We start from the raw sequence: 7,084 nt of genomic DNA, 5'->3' as shown, positions 1-7,084 counted from the left end.
GGGAATAGGGTGCCATTTGGGACATGCAGCCTGCAATGAAACAAAAGCTTAAACCCAATGAAATCACAGCTAACAATGCACACATTTTTATCACCAGTATGTTATTTTACAATACAGTAGCACCAACACTCTACTGTTCCCAGGTGGTCCTTATGAGTTCTGGATGGAGCCTGCTACACCTACCAGTACTAGAAGACCTGGTTTGACTGGTCTGCTGTCCATCTGGCATGGCTATAAGGGAGCCAAAATGTAGTTTGTATTGTTACAGCCCAGACCTAGGTTACATCCTAAGTGGCACCTGATTCCCTGCATAGTACACTACTTTTGACCAAAGCCCTATGGACCCTGGTCAAAAGTAGTGCCGTTTGGAATGCAGTTCTGGATACAGAATGTGGTTTGTATTGATACGCCTCAGTCAGACCTGGATACCAGCGGGCCAGCAGCAGAGTGGGCAGATCAAAGAGAAGTGTAGAGGAGTGGAGCGGGCCAAACAGTGTGTCACTACTGCATGTTAACCTCCCATACTCTGGACCTGAACAACATTCATCATTGCTGATTAGAAACAGGTTCTTTCCGGCCTTCTCTGGACAAACCCATTGTGTCTCAAATGGCACCCATAGGGCTCTGTTCAAATGCAGTGCACTATATAGGGAATAGGGTCATTTGAGACACACACAAAGCTGATGTTTACACTACTGAGACGCTTAGCTTCAAACACCATCCCCATGCCTTCATGATGGGGTGGTGTTGCCCATAAACTACTGGCAGAATATCTCTGTTTTTCCCTCACATTCTTTCAAGTTAGATAGGTAATATGTTCCTCCTCTCTGTAATGCTGATGCATAACCAGCCTAGATTCACTGGCTACATAGTTTTTATGAAATATTGTTACCAAAGTATTGAGGGTGGTGCACTGTGAAAGATTTATCTACAAGAAAGCCTCCATACCATGGTTAAGAGTTTGGTGCCACGCACGCACGCACGCACACACACACACACACACACACACACACACACACACACGCACACACACACACACACACACACACACACGATTATATTTAACACTACTGGACCAGGGTTTCACCCTATGATTAGTCAATTGAAAACCCTTCAGACAAACTTACAGAAACATACAATGCTATACGAGTTACCACGGAAAATCTATTTCCATTACTACATGTCATCTTAAAACACAGATTATTGACAAAATACCCAACAGTACTTTACAGAGCAAAACAATATATAAAGGAAAATGACTGTTACATGGATGACCTAGACCCAGTAAAATGTAATGTGCCGTCTTTTTCCCTACGACTTGACCGTTTACTGACTTTGTACTGCAATTCTAGATCCGCATTAATAAATAAAGGCAAAGCAACAAGAAACACAGTGACTCTGCTGTAAATCACATCTAAACTCCCCAGGTCCTTCTAGCTGCTATAAACCTGAAAACACCCTGTAGAACTGTGATGACTTGAACACATGGACAACACTGTTAGCAATGGTTGCCAGGGTCCTGTATCCCAACTAGATACCCCTTTCCCTATGTAGATTATGATTTGACCCAATGTGGTGATTTTTCTGCAGATGTTTGAGAGTGAAAAGTTGTGCGTTGGAGATAAGAACTGAAATAACTCTGAGAGCTCTCTGTGAGCTCTCTCTACAAAGCGCTCATTACAATGTCTTTCTAATACAACAACAATATCCACTGAGTGATTTTTACATATCTCCCACATTTCATGTCTGTTTGTCTGTCTGTGTGCTTAGGCCAGACTACTGCATTTGGGTCCCCTGGAGAAACAGGCCCACACATGCCCACACTTGCCTACGCCCCTGGGGCCTCATCAATATTGTTTGTAGAAACTTTTCTAAAAAACTACTTATGTAATTAATTTAGAGTAAACAGAAAAAGTGTGATTAAACAATCCTACCAAGTCTCATATGCACACGGGTAGGAGATAGCTGTTGATGAATACCAATGTTCACAGCCTCTGTCTGTGCTCATGCACTACCTTAGCTATTTACATTTCCTAATTAACCATTATAGTCAAAATCATCCCTTTAAGGCCAATGAGGAATATACAATACCATACCATGAAATGGCCTACAACTACACAACCAAAAAAAGCTTAGAAAAAAAGATGAAGTACAACCAAAATGTTTTATTTGGCTTGCTCAGTTGTGCTTTGACATGTAAAAATGAAAACATAGCTACAAAGAGAGGATCATTAGGACAATTCAAGTTGCCATAGAAATTGCAAATATACTTGAAATGAGTAGGAAACACTCACCAATAAGCCATCCATCCTCAACAGCACCTTCCAGTAGGCCTATAGGCCAACATTGCTGTTCTGCAGAATGTTTCTGCAGTTGTGCGTTCCACCTGGCCATCTCAGCAGCTTTTTTTGTGTGCATCACGTAACCTATCACCTGTATATTAAGAGCGGAAGCCTTTTCTGTTCACATAGTTGAACTCGTTTTGTGATAATGCTTTTATGGCAAGTGGTTGCCGTCTATCGCTCTGTTCGTATTTGGGAACCCATCGATGGCAAACAAACCCATGTTGACTTCATCCTCTTGTGCGATGGTGTAGAAATTGTATGTTAAAGTTCCTTTGGGTGATGATTGCATTCAAAACCATCCTCAAGGTCCTGCTGAAATGTGCCTGTTGCCAAAAAAACAGGGTGGATAACGCCTTAATGTACACTGGAATGCTCATTATCTCAGTCTTTTATAATATTTCAACAATGGTTTCACTTTCACACGTACCTCTGTAATGCTGCTAATTGAACAAATTGAATTACTTTACTTTATATATTGTCTTGTCTTTACTTTTAGTTATCAAAGATTCTCTGTAATTAGTATTACTGTCATGCCCTGGTCGTAGTATATTGTGTGTGTCTTTATTTATTGGGTCAGGCCGGGGTGTGACATGGGTTTATTGTGGTGTGTTTTGTCTTGGGGTGTTGTTAGGTGTTGGGTGTGTGGCTTAGTGGGGGTATCTAGTAGAGTCTATTGCTGTCTGGAGTGGTTCTCAATCAGAGGCAGGTGTTTATCGTTGTCTCTGATTGGGAACCATATTTAGGCAGCCATATTCTTTGAGAAATTCGTGGGTGATTGTTCCTGTCTCTGTGTTTATGTTCACCAGATAGGCTGTATAGGTTTTCACACATTTATTGTTTTGTTTAGTTATTTCATGTCGAGTTCCTTTTATTAAAGAACATGAATAACCACCACGCTGCATTTTGGTCCGCTTCTCCTTCGACAGATGAGAACCATTACAGAATCACCCACCACAACGGGACCAAGCGGCGTGGTAACAGGCAACAGCAACAGCAGGAGCAACAAAGAGAGGAATGGACATGGGAGGACGAATTGTACGGAAGAAGGACCCTGGGCTCAGCCTGGAGAATATCTCCGCCCCAAAGAAGAACTGGAGGCGGGGAAAGGCGGAGAGGCGCCGGTATGAGGAGGCAGCACGGCGACGCGGATGGAAGACCGAGAGTCAGCCCTAAAAATTTCTTGGGGGGGGGGGGGGGGCTCAGGGAGAGAGTGGCAGAGTCAGGAGTCAGACCTGAGCCAACTCTCCCTGTTTATCGTGAGGAGCCAAGGAAGAGACCAGAATCAGAGCCGGTGTTGGAGGTGAGCGAAGCAGAGACTGTGAAGGAGTTAATGGGGAAATTGGAGGAGAGAGAAATGAGGGAGTTGCTGTGTTGGTGCTTTAAGCATGGAATTCGCCCGACGGAGTGTGTCGGGGATTTGATGGCACCTGGGTCAGCGCTCCATACTCGTCCTGAGGTGCGTGTTAGTCAGCTGGTGAAGATGGTGCCAGCCTCACGAACCAGGCCTCCTGTGCACCTCCCTAGCCTTGCACGTCCTGTGCCAGCACTGCTCTCAAGATCTCCAGTACGCCTTCACGGTCTAGCCCATCCTGTGCCACCTCCACACACCAGCCCTCCGGTGGCAGCTCCCCGCACCAGGCTTTCTGTGCGTGTCCTTGGCCCAGTACCACCAGTGCCATCACCACGCATAAGGCCTACAGTGCGCCTCGCCTCTCCAGCGCTGCCAGAGCCTTCCTCCTCTCCTGCGCTGCCAGAGTCTCCCGCCTGTTTAGCGCTGCCAGAGCTGCCAGCCTGCATGGAGCAGCCAGATCTGCCAGTCTGCATGGAGCAGCCAGAGCTGTCAGTCTGCATGGAGCAGCCAGAGCTGTCAGTCTGCATGGAACAGCCAGAGCTGTCAGTCTTCATGGAACAGCCAGAGCTTCCAGTCTGCATGGAGCAGCCAGAGCTGTCAGTCTGCGTGGAGCATCCAGAGCTGCCAGTCTGCAAGGAGCTGTCAGTCTGCAAGGAGCTGCCAGAGCTGTCAGTCTGCATGGAGCAGCCAGAGCTGTCAGTCTGCAAGAAGCCGCCAGAGCTGCCAGTCTGCATGGAGCAGCCAGAGCCGCCAGTCAGCATGGAGCAGCCAGAGCTGCCAGTCAGCATGGAGCAGCCAGAGCCGTCAGTCTGCCAGGATCCGCCAGTCAGCCAGACTATTCCAGATCCGCCAGTCAGCCAGACTCTTCCAGATCCGCCAGTCAGCCAGACTCTTCCAGATCCGCCAGTCAACCAGACTCTTCCAGATCCGCCAGTCAGCCAGACTCTTCCAGATCCGCCAGTCAGCCAGGATCTTCCAGATCCGCCAGTCAGCCAGGATCTTCCAGATCCGCCAGTCAGCCAGGATCTTCCAGATCCGCCAGTCAGCCAGGATCTGCCAGAACCGCCAGCCATCCAGGATCTGCCGGATCCAACTACCTGCCTGAGCTTCCTCTCAGTGCTGAGCGTCCTCTCAGTGCTGAGCTTCCCCTCAGTCCCGTGCTTCCCCTCAGTCCCGTGCTTCCCCTCAGTCCCGAGATTCCCCTCAGTCCCGATCTTCCCCTCAGTCCCGAGCTTCCCCTCAGTCCCGAGCTGCCCCAGTTCCGAGCTGCCCCTCAGTCCAGTGGGGTTCTGGGTGAGGATTACTAGGCCATGGTCGGCGGCGAGGGTGGACTATCCAAGGACGCGAGGAGGAGGGACTAAGACATTGATAGAGTGGGGTCCACGTCCTGCGCCGGAGCCGCCACCATGGACAGACGCCCACCCAGACCCTCCCCTATGGTTTTGGTGTGCGTCCGGGAGCCGGGAGTCAGCACCTTAGGGGGGTTCTGTCACACCCTGGTCGTAGTATATTGTGTTTGTCCTTATTTATTTGGTCAGGCCGGGGTGTGACATGGGTTTATTGTGGTGTGTTTTGTCTTGGGGTGTTGTTAGGTGTTGGGTGTGTGGCTTCGTGGGGGTATCTAGCATAGTCTATGGCTGTCTGGAGTGGTTCTCAATCAGAGGCAGGTGTTTATCGTTGTCTCTGATTGGGAACCATATTTAGGCAGCCATATTCTTTGAGTATTTCGTGGGTGATTGTTCCTGTGTCTGTGTTTATGTTCACCAGATAGGCTGTATAGGTTTTCACACATTTATTGTTTTGTTTACTTATTTCATGTCGAGTTCATTTTATTAAAGAACATGAATAACCACCACGCTGCATTTTGGTCCGCTTCTCCTTCGACAGACGAGAACCGTTACAATTACGCAATTAAACGGATTAATCATGTAACTGTAATTAACTAGGAAGTCGGGGCACCAAGGAAAATACTCAGATTACAAAGTTATAATTTCCTAATATAACTCTCCGATATTTTATATCGGATCAATTTGTCTTCGAATGAATGAATTATTTACTTTACCTCACATTAGTCTCATTCCAAACGTCGTAAATTGTTTGTTATCTCCACAAACCTAGTCTTCACTATGAGTCATCCATTCATCAATTGTCTTAAATAATTTATTTACTAACTAAGTAATTCACAGAAATGCGTAAACAAAGAAACAAAGTAAATGTGGTTACAAGAAATGATAGGGGAATGTGCCCTAGTGGGCTAAACCGGCATGGCGGCTTGTTGTAAAAAAAGGGAAGTGGGGGTCGACTGAGATGACAACGCACAGTTGATAATTATAACAATTGAAATGCTAATCCTTTGCACATTCTGTTGGAGAGTTTCTGTCCTCTTTCTCTCTCTCTCTCTCTCACTCTCTCTCTCTGTCGTGGGTAGTTCAGAGTGACATTCATTCATTCATGTTGTAGAATGGATGTCTCGGTGGTTGTCGTTCTTCGCATTCAATGATACCGAATTCCTAGCTGCAGGCTAGTAATTAATATCAAAGACTTGTTCTTATTCTGTCAGTATCGATAGTCTAAGAGTTTAACTACGTGGTATGGTTAAAAGCTTCAGCAATCGTCTCAACCTTTGTCCTCTCGTGATTGAGAGAAAACATGGTCTGTAACCTTTGTCCTATCGTAATGGTCTGTTGAGAATTTCTCAAAGTTGGGGTTTTATTCAGGAGTTGCAGAAAAGGGCCTGTCCCAGGATGCCTGACCCTAACTGGGCTCATGGGCGGTCCTCTGATTTAGTTAAACTCAAAAGGGAATTGGAGTTTCCTTCATTAAACAGTCCAAAATCACATTACACAATTTTACAAACAGTATCATCCTCACTCATTCATCTTATACAACAATTAGATGTAAACCTCATATCTGAGGCTATTATATTAACAGCGTTATGCTAATGTGGCCGCACCGTCTCCCATGAGTTTTACCAAGTTGTAACAAAAGGACCAGTTCGTAGCTGGATAAAAAAAAATGTTTACCCCTTTTTCTCCCCAATTTTGTGGTATCCAATTGTTGTAGTAGCTACTATCTTGTCTCATCGCTACAACTCCCGTACGGGCTCGGGAGAGACGAAGGTTGAAAGTAATGCTTCCTCCGATACACAACCCAACCAGCCGTACTGCTTCTTAACACAGCGCGCATCCAACCCGGAAGCCAGCTGCACCAATGTGTCGGAGGAAACTAACCTTGGTTAGCGCGCACTGAGCCCGGCCCGCCACAGGAGTCGCTGGTGCGCGATGAGACAAGGACATCCCTACCGACCAAGCCCTCCCTAACCCGGACTACGCTAGGCCAATTGTGCGTCGCCCCACGGATCTCCTGGTCGCGGCCTGTTACAACAGAG

Source organism: Oncorhynchus masou, chromosome 13, assembly GCF_036934945.1.
Source record: "Oncorhynchus masou masou isolate Uvic2021 chromosome 13, UVic_Omas_1.1, whole genome shotgun sequence".
Classification (NCBI taxonomy): domain Eukaryota; kingdom Metazoa; phylum Chordata; class Actinopteri; order Salmoniformes; family Salmonidae; genus Oncorhynchus; species Oncorhynchus masou.
This window is presented reverse-complemented; position numbering follows the sequence as displayed.